The following is a 10,589-nucleotide window of genomic DNA, read 5'->3' on the forward strand; positions in this document are numbered from 1 at the left end:
GTCTTTCTTGTACGCGTCCTCGTACCTGTCTCATGTAGGAATTTATGTTTGCATTTCAGTCTGAAACAGGTGATAGTCCACAGACAGAGGAATGATTGGTACTGTGCCTCCCAGAAGGTCTGTCCCAGCTCCCTCATGAGTTTATTTCCTCATTTAGTTCCTTTTGCACAAGGCATGGAGGAGGGAACATGTTGCCTCTGATGGATGAGCTGTCGTTTGGTAACTTTTGCTTGCAATTTTCAGAAGCATGCAATTTTTAACTACAGAGTGAGCCGTGAAGAGGGTACCAATGTTATTCTCCTTCCTTCCCCATGTTGTGTTTTTATTTGACATGAGTTGTTTATTTTTCCCTTTTACTTTTCAGCGGACAGTGACAAGAGAAAAGGCAAGTACCAATATCACTCAACTCTCTGAGCTCCTGAGTTAAAAAGGCAAAGTGTTGACCAAAGTTAATTTTAAAACTGCTTTCTTTTGACAATTAAGTTATTTTGCAATTTTGCTAAACTCAAAGATTTAAAACCTGTCGACTTGCAAAAAGACTTGTGTCCACATATTATAGTCATGCACTTTCTCAATGATTATAACAACTACTAAAAAGACTTTTCTAGGATTCACAGATTATCTTTTAATTGTACAAAATAGAGCTCACTGAAAGATGCCTTGTTTAATTTAATATACATGGAAAAAAATGGCCAAATTAAAATACCAATTTATATATACTACTGCTAAGAAAATGTTTGGAACAAAATTATTTTATTTCATTAAATAAGTGCTGTGGTCCAAACCCTGAATGTTCTCAGTACCTCAAGCCACCCATAAAGATATATGTATGGGATACAATTCTAGGTGTGCTCTCTCTAACATTCTAGCAACATTTTCCTTTTATTTAGTCATTTCAGAAAATTCACTTACTTTTTCTTTCCTAAGGAAAAAGCACTGCTAATTTTTCTGTTTCCATTTGTGTCGTGCTTACTCTTTATTCATATTCACTGCACCAGTTCACTTTGCAGTGGCAATTTTCAACAGTTCTTAATTTTCTGTGGTCATTTCCCTTATATTTACAAAAGTTTTCCATTTTCTTTTTCAGAAGAACTTCAGCAACAACTTGGTAACTTTCCACTTTCCTCAGACTGGCATTCCATTAGAGATATATTTCTCTGAAAAGATTCTTTTCTTGTCCATATCTTAGTCTCTAAATCATTACCCACCACCATCTTTGCTCTTTTTTTAAATTTGCTTCCCCCCACCCCCACCCCGCCCACCCCCGCCCATGAATGTTAAATTATCCTATTCATTTGTTTTTTGGTTGTGTTTTTTTTTTTTTTGCTTCCTGGGATTCTCCCACCCCCTGCCTCTATCCTTTCCATTTTCTTTCCTTCACTTGCTCTCTGCCTTGCAGATGATTCCTATAACTGCATGTCAAGGGGGATGAGCTGAAGATCAGGTTAGGGAGCTTGTGCTTGCTTCCACGCCAGGTATCTTCTGGAAAACTACCTTTTACTTGGGTTCTCCAGCAGGGCCTCTGGATGGGTGTGCCCATTGCTGTGCACACAATACTATGCTAATTCTTAAGGGAAGGAATCAAGCATAAAAGTTTCTGATGTATGATTTCTCTTCTATTGGACTTTTACACACTCTGAACATACAGACTGGTGGCAAGTTGACCTTGAGAATTGCTATTCTACTTCCCTTGACCATATTCTCACATGATCCAAGATGTATAACTACTTTTACCTGATTGTGCCTGGTTATTTGCTCTTTCCAACCATAGTTATTACTGCACTTTCATTTTTATTCAATTGTTTACTAATTCACCAAGTTGCTCTTCCTTTGGGATCTTTATACATATGTTTTTCACTCAAGAAAATTGTCTAAAATCTAAGGTTGGTTTCTAAGATATTCCCACATCACTCTTTAGTACCCTACTCAGGAGTTATTTCAATCTTTCTGCCCCTCGTATGAGATGACATTTTTATGCAATTGTACCAATGATTTCGGTAGAATGGACTTTCCTGAGTTGTTCTCCATTTACAGAAGGGACGTGACTGGCCATGTTGTAGAAATAGTCGTGAGCAGATGTGGGACTTTAGTTTCATCTCTGCACAATGTTTATAAAGCCTCTCTCCTAGAAGTGCGTTTAGATGTCAACTTTTCAGTTAGGATACAGGCACAGTAAAGGTCCAGTGAGAGGCAGAATCCCTGTCAGAGAATCCCAGTCCTTTCTCTCCCCTGCATTCAGCACCCATGTGAATTGATTAAGAAAAGCTCGTTCAGGAATGACCTAACACAGAAGCTCTGGTGCAGTTCCACTGGAAATTAATCCATGGACTAAAGCTTTGTGAACACGGGCACCAGCACCCTGACCTGTATTGTCTAGCACAGCTTTGTCTCAGTGTCCCCTTCCCCAGGGTCTGTGGCCACTTTGTACAGTGTTGCTGCCACAGTGATGAAAGTGACCCATAAATTTCAAGGTAGCCAATGACTAAAGTTAACAAACTGACTAGCAGGAACATAAACTTACAAAAATCAAGAGAGTCTTAACAATTAACTACCAAAGGAATATTTTAAAACTTTGTTATTTCACTAAATTAACTCCACTTTCCCCCTGTTTATTTACTGAATAGTAGTGAGCTCTGATCCACTGTGTGTGAAGGGAGCATGATGTGTGTGTGTGTGGGTGGTGGGGCATTGTGTATATGTATGTGTTCATGCATGTGTGTGGCTTTTTGTGTGCATATTCTTTTACATATGTGTGTGTTCTTCTGAAACCTGTTAAAGTTATTAAATATGAATTTATTTGTAAATTTTAATTCCCTTTGTGATCCTTTCCCACTCACCTGACATTGGTCTTTCCTTTTCTTTCAGAGGAGGCTCAGAACAAACTAGGTAAGACTTCTGATATCCCTTTACTCTTGGTAATGAAAATGTTATTCATTGGTCAAGTGTGAGTTGCCCTTGAATATTTAACCCAGGTGTTCTAAGGACATCCTATCTAATAATAGAGAAACATGGTAATTAACCATAACTTCGCTACCCTTCCCATTGGCTAATCAGCGAGATATGCAAATTAATCACTAGCCAAGATGGCGGTTAACCGCCAACAAAGATGGTGGCTAATTTTCACGCTGCAGGCAGGGCGGGACAGCGCCATCCCGCCTGACCTGCTGCCATCTGGGCCTGATATTTGCAACCCAGGTGGCAGGCGGCCCGTATGAGAACAGACCCAGGGCTGGCGGCTGGACCGCAGCGATCGGCCACCGGCCATGCCAACAAACGTCCATTCTGAGGGGATATGAGGCTGACAGGTGCTAATACACTGATCTGCCACCTGCCATGCCCACAAATGACCCTCCCGGGGGGATCCCAGGCTGACAGGTGCTAATGCACCTATCTGCCACTGGAAAGGCCCACAAACGGCCCTCCAGGGGGATCCCCAGCTGACTGGTTCTAATGCCCTGATCTGTCACTGGCCACGCCCACAAATGGCCCTCCGGGAGGATCCCAGGCTGGCAGGTGCTAATGCACTGATTTGCCAAAATGCACACCTGGGCAGCCTTTGCCCTGCACGAACTATGCAGCCGGGAAAGGGGAGTGGGGCCGCTGGGAGCAGGGCATTAACTTCACGGGGTTTGCATTAGGCAGCTCAGAGCAGAGTGCGAACTATCCCCGCTGGTAGCTCCTTGCTCATTCACTTACTCGCTCATTTGTTCACTCATTCACTCACTCATTATTCACTCACTCAACAAGCCTCTCAGGTCCATGGCACCAGGCCAGGCACTGAAGTAGAAGCAGGATAAGACAGAGCTATGTCCTCAAGATGTTAGTAATTCAGTATGCAGCCAGGAGAGGGGCCCCAGGCCGCTGGGAACAGGGCAGACCTTTCCTGGGGTGGGCTTCAGGGAGCTGGGAATGGGGCCTGAACTTCTGCCATGTTGCCATGGCAACGCGTTCCTGCTCCTTAGCTGCTTGCTCATTCACTTACTCACTCATTCAATCACTCATTCACTCACTCATTATTCACTCACTCAGCAAACTCTCTCAGGTCCATGGCACCAGGCCAGGCACTGAAGTTGAAGCAGGATAAGACAGAGCTATGTCCTCAAGATGTTAGTAATTCAGTAGGGCGAAGCAGGCACAGGAACGAGGCAGTTGTATGCACAGATGCAGTGTACTGGGTTCTGTGAGAGCTCTAACTAACGCCGACTTTGTTCTCTTGATAAAATGGGGCCTCGGGAGCCAGGCTGCCCAAGCCTGTAGACCTGTGCCTAGGCCAGGAGTAGCTGGGGTCCCAGAACATGACAGAGGGTGCAGGTCGGGCTGAGGGGTCTGGCCCCACTCCTCACCCTCACCCCCGAGTGCACAAATTTTTGTGCACCGGGCTACTAGTAGGTTAAAATATAAGTATTTTTTGTAATTTTTCTGGATATAAAAAATACTCAACCGTGCCATTTTTTTATTCTTTTGCATTTACATTGACTCAGTTATCAAATGACAAACTGCACTTTTTAAAAACCATTTGTAGCCCTACCTTTGTAGCTCAGTAGCTAGAGTGCTATCCTGATGCACACAGGTTGCAGGTTTGATTCCCGCGGGTTTGATTTCTCTTTGATAATGAAAATTCCAATCATATTTTTGTTTCCTCGGGAATGGTCTCTAAGAATATGTTTCTTATACCACAGCTCCTTCTATTCACTCATCTGCTGATGGGCAGAGGGACTGTTTCCAGAACGTGGCTATTGTAAATAATGCTGCTATGAACATAGGGCTGCATATATTCTTACTGATTGGTGTATTGGGATTCTTAGGATATATTCCCAGGAGTGGGGTTACACAATGGAATATTATGGGGCTGAAAAAGAAGGAAATTTTACCTTTTTTGACAGCATGGAGGGACCTGGAGAGTATATGTTAACTGAAATAAGCCAGTCTGAGAAAGACAAATACCAAATGATCTCACTAATATGTGGAGTCTAATGAACAAAATAAACTTCTGAACAAAATGGAACCAGAAGCATGGTGGCCAGTGTCTGAGAGTGTGGGGTGGAGGTGACAGAATAAAGAAGGTGAAAGGATTGGCTAAAGAGCCTATATGCCTACCCTGTGGACACAAACAATAGTGTGGTGAAGGCCAAGGGAGTGGGAGGTGGCGGTAGGTCGAGGTGGGCAAGGAGGAGGGATGGGAACATCTGCAATAGTGTCAACATTACAAATTATTAATTTAAAAAGAATATATTTATTTAGTGTACAGTGCAAGTTCCATATGATCAGTGCAGCAGGTACAGTTTTGAACAGATGGGTGTCTTTCTTGTACGCGTCCTCGTACCTGTCTCATGTAGGAATTTATGTTTGCATTTCAGTCTGAAACAGGTGATAGTCCACAGACAGAGGAATGATTGGTACTGTGCCTCCCAGAAGGTCTGTCCCAGCTCCCTCATGAGTTTATTTCCTCATTTAGTTCCTTTTGCACAAGGCATGGAGGAGGGAACATGTTGCCTCTGATGGATGAGCTGTCGTTTGGTAACTTTTGCTTGCAATTTTCAGAAGCATGCAATTTTTAACTACAGAGTGAGCCGTGAAGAGGGTACCAATGTTATTCTCCTTCCTTCCCCATGTTGTGTTTTTATTTGACATGAGTTGTTTATTTTTCCCTTTTACTTTTCAGCGGACAGTGACAAGAGAAAAGGCAAGTACCAATATCACTCAACTCTCTGAGCTCCTGAGTTAAAAAGGCAAAGTGTTGACCAAAGTTAATTTTAAAACTGCTTTCTTTTGACAATTAAGTTATTTTGCAATTTTGCTAAACTCAAAGATTTAAAACCTGTCGACTTGCAAAAAGACTTGTGTCCACATATTATAGTCATGCACTTTCTCAATGATTATAACAACTACTAAAAAGACTTTTCTAGGATTCACAGATTATCTTTTAATTGTACAAAATAGAGCTCACTGAAAGATGCCTTGTTTAATTTAATATACATGGAAAAAAATGGCCAAATTAAAATACCAATTTATATATACTACTGCTAAGAAAATGTTTGGAACAAAATTATTTTATTTCATTAAATAAGTGCTGTGGTCCAAACCCTGAATGTTCTCAGTACCTCAAGCCACCCATAAAGATATATGTATGGGATACAATTCTAGGTGTGCTCTCTCTAACATTCTAGCAACATTTTCCTTTTATTTAGTCATTTCAGAAAATTCACTTACTTTTTCTTTCCTAAGGAAAAAGCACTGCTAATTTTTCTGTTTCCATTTGTGTCGTGCTTACTCTTTATTCATATTCACTGCACCAGTTCACTTTGCAGTGGCAATTTTCAACAGTTCTTAATTTTCTGTGGTCATTTCCCTTATATTTACAAAAGTTTTCCATTTTCTTTTTCAGAAGAACTTCAGCAACAACTTGGTAACTTTCCACTTTCCTCAGACTGGCATTCCATTAGAGATATATTTCTCTGAAAAGATTCTTTTCTTGTCCATATCTTAGTCTCTAAATCATTACCCACCACCATCTTTGCTCTTTTTTTAAATTTGCTTCCCCCCACCCCCACCCCGCCCACCCCCGCCCATGAATGTTAAATTATCCTATTCATTTGTTTTTTGGTTGTGTTTTTTTTTTTTTTGATTCCTGGGATTCTCCCACCCCCTGCCTCTATCCTTTCCATTTTCTTTCCTTCACTTGCTCTCTGCCTTGCAGATGCTTCCTATAACTGCATGTCAAGGGGGATGAGCTGAAGATCAGGTTAGGGAGCTTGTGCTTGCTTCCACGCCAGGTATCTTCTGGAAAACTACCTTTTACTTGGGTTCTCCAGCAGGGCCTCTGGATGGGTGTGCCCATTGCTGTGCACACAATACTATGCTAATTCTTAAGGGAAGGAATCAAGCATAAAAGTTTCTGATGTATGATTTCTCTTCTATTGGACTTTTACACACTCTGAACATACAGACTGGTGGCAAGTTGACCTTGAGAATTGCTATTCTACTTCCCTTGACCATATTCTCACATGATCCAAGATGTATAACTACTTTTACCTGATTGTGCCTGGTTATTTGCTCTTTCCAACCATAGTTATTACTGCACTTTCATTTTTATTCAATTGTTTACTAATTCACCAAGTTGCTCTTCCTTTGGGATCTTTATACATATGTTTTTCACTCAAGAAAATTGTCTAAAATCTAAGGTTGGTTTCTAAGATATTCCCACATCACTCTTTAGTACCCTACTCAGGAGTTATTTCAATCTTTCTGCCCCTCGTATGAGATGACATTTTTATGCAATTGTACCAATGATTTCGGTAGAATGGACTTTCCTGAGTTGTTCTCCATTTACAGAAGGGACGTGACTGGCCATGTTGTAGAAATAGTCGTGAGCAGATGTGGGACTTTAGTTTCATCTCTGCACAATGTTTATAAAGCCTCTCTCCTAGAAGTGCGTTTAGATGTCAACTTTTCAGTTAGGATACAGGCACAGTAAAGGTCCAGTGAGAGGCAGAATCCCTGTCAGAGAATCCCAGTCCTTTCTCTCCCCTGCATTCAGCACCCATGTGAATTGATTAAGAAAAGCTCGTTCAGGAATGACCTAACACAGAAGCTCTGGTGCAGTTCCACTGGAAATTAATCCATGGACTAAAGCTTTGTGAACACGGGCACCAGCACCCTGACCTGTATTGTCTAGCACAGCTTTGTCTCAGTGTCCCCTTCCCCAGGGTCTGTGGCCACTTTGTACAGTGTTGCTGCCACAGTGATGAAAGTGACCCATAAATTTCAAGGTAGCCAATGACTAAAGTTAACAAACTGACTAGCAGGAACATAAACTTACAAAAATCAAGAGAGTCTTAACAATTAACTACCAAAGGAATATTTTAAAACTTTGTTATTTCACTAAATTAACTCCACTTTCCCCCTGTTTATTTACTGAATAGTAGTGAGCTCTGATCCACTGTGTGTGAAGGGAGCATGATGTGTGTGTGTGTGGGTGGTGGGGCATTGTGTATATGTATGTGTTCATGCATGTGTGTGGCTTTTTGTGTTCATATTCTTTTACATATGTGTGTGTTCTTCTGAAACCTGTTAAAGTTATTAAATATGAATTTATTTGTAAATTTTAATTCCCTTTGTGATCCTTTCCCACTCACCTGACATTGGTCTTTCCTTTTCTTTCAGAGGAGGCTCAGAACAAACTAGGTAAGACTTCTGATATCCCTTTACTCTTGGTAATGAAAATGTTATTCATTGGTCAAGTGTGAGTTGCCCTTGAATATTTAACCCAGGTGTTCTAAGGACATCCTATCTAATAATAGAGAAACATGGTAATTAACCATAACTTCGCTACCCTTCCCATTGGCTAATCAGCGAGATATGCAAATTAATCACTAGCCAAGATGGCGGTTAACCGCCAACAAAGATGGTGGCTAATTTTCACGCTGCAGGCAGGGCGGGACAGCGCCATCCCGCCTGACCTGCTGCCATCTGGGCCTGATATTTGCAACCCAGGTGGCAGGCGGCCCGTATGAGAACAGACCCAGGGCTGGCGGCTGGACCGCAGCGATCGGCCACCGGCCATGCCAACAAACGTCCATTCTGAGGGGATATGAGGCTGACAGGTGCTAATACACTGATCTGCCACCTGCCATGCCCACAAATGACCCTCCCGGGGGGATCCCAGGCTGACAGGTGCTAATGCACCTATCTGCCACTGGAAAGGCCCACAAACGGCCCTCCAGGGGGATCCCCAGCTGACTGGTGCTAATGCCCTGATCTGTCACTGGCCACGCCCACAAATGGCCCTCCGGGAGGATCCCAGGCTGGCAGGTGCTAATGCACTGATTTGCCAAAATGCACACCTGGGCAGCCTTTGCCCTGCACGAACTATGCAGCCGGGAAAGGGGAGTGGGGCCGCTGGGAGCAGGGCATTAACTTCACGGGGTTTGCATTAGGCAGCTCAGAGCAGAGTGCGAACTATCCCCGCTGGTAGCTCCTTGCTCATTCACTTACTCGCTCATTTGTTCACTCATTCACTCACTCATTATTCACTCACTCAACAAGCCTCTCAGGTCCATGGCACCAGGCCAGGCACTGAAGTAGAAGCAGGATAAGACAGAGCTATGTCCTCAAGATGTTAGTAATTCAGTATGCAGCCAGGAGAGGGGCCCCAGGCCGCTGGGAACAGGGCAGACCTTTCCTGGGGTGGGCTTCAGGGAGCTGGGAATGGGGCCTGAACTTCTGCCATGTTGCCATGGCAACGCGTTCCTGCTCCTTAGCTGCTTGCTCATTCACTTACTCACTCATTCAATCACTCATTCACTCACTCATTATTCACTCACTCAGCAAACTCTCTCAGGTCCATGGCACCAGGCCAGGCACTGAAGTTGAAGCAGGATAAGACAGAGCTATGTCCTCAAGATGTTAGTAATTCAGTAGGGCGAAGCAGGCACAGGAACGAGGCAGTTGTATGCACAGATGCAGTGTACTGGGTTCTGTGAGAGCTCTAACTAACGCCGACTTTGTTCTCTTGATAAAATGGGGCCTCGGGAGCCAGGCTGCCCAAGCCTGTAGACCTGTGCCTAGGCCAGGAGTAGCTGGGGTCCCAGAACATGACAGAGGGTGCAGGTCGGGCTGAGGGGTCTGGCCCCACTCCTCACCCTCACCCCCGAGTGCACAAATTTTTGTGCACCGGGCTACTAGTAGGTTAAAATATAAGTATTTTTTGTAATTTTTCTAGATATAAAAAATACTCAACCGTGCCATTTTTTTATTCTTTTGCATTTACATTGACTCAGTTATCAAATGACAAACTGCACTTTTAAAAACCATTTGTAGCCCTACCTTTGTAGCTCAGTAGCTAGAGTGCTATCCTGATGCACACAGGTTGCAGGTTTGATTCCCGCGGGTTTGATTTCTCTTTGATAATGAAAATTCCAATCATATTTTTGTTTCCTCGGGAATGGTCTCTAAGAATATGTTTCTTATACCACAGCTCCTTCTATTCACTCATCTGCTGATGGGCAGAGGGACTGTTTCCAGAACGTGGCTATTGTAAATAATGCTGCTATGAACATAGGGCTGCATATATTCTTACTGATTGGTGTATTGGGATTCTTAGGATATATTCCCAGGAGTGGGGTTACACAATGGAATATTATGGGCTGAAAAAGAAGGAAATTTTACCTTTTTTGACAGCATGGAGGGACCTGGAGAGTATATGTTAACTGAAATAAGCCAGTCTGAGAAAGACAAATACCAAATGATCTCACTAATATGTGGAGTCTAATGAACAAAATAAACTTCTGAACAAAATGGAACCAGAAGCATGGTGGCCAGTGTCTGAGAGTGTGGGGTGGAGGTGACAGAATAAAGAAGGTGAAAGGATTGGCTAAAGAGCCTATATGCCTACCCTGTGGACACAAACAATAGTGTGGTGAAGGCCAAGGGAGTGGGAGGTGGCGGTAGGTCGAGGTGGGCAAGGAGGAGGGATGGGAACATCTGCAATAGTGTCAACATTACAAATTATTAATTTAAAAAGAATATATTTATTTAGTGTACAGTGCAAGTTCCATATGATCAGTGCAGCAGGTACAGTTTTGAACAGA

At 42.9% G+C, this 10,589-nt stretch overlaps 1 long non-coding RNA gene across 1 annotated transcript; it reads left to right on the forward strand.

The window, feature by feature from the left end:
- Positions 1 to 1,086: 1,086 nt before the first annotated feature.
- Positions 1,087 to 5,684, forward strand: LOC118679609. The gene is made up of 3 exons (XR_004975275.1): positions 1,087 to 1,108; positions 2,866 to 2,886; positions 5,663 to 5,684. It is a non-coding gene; the product is annotated as an uncharacterized LOC118679609 (long non-coding RNA).
- The last annotated feature ends 4,905 nt before the right edge of the window (positions 5,685 to 10,589 follow it).

Source organism: Myotis myotis, unplaced genomic scaffold (assembly GCF_014108235.1).
Source record: "Myotis myotis isolate mMyoMyo1 unplaced genomic scaffold, mMyoMyo1.p scaffold_m19_p_26, whole genome shotgun sequence".
NCBI lineage: Eukaryota > Metazoa > Chordata > Mammalia > Chiroptera > Vespertilionidae > Myotis > Myotis myotis.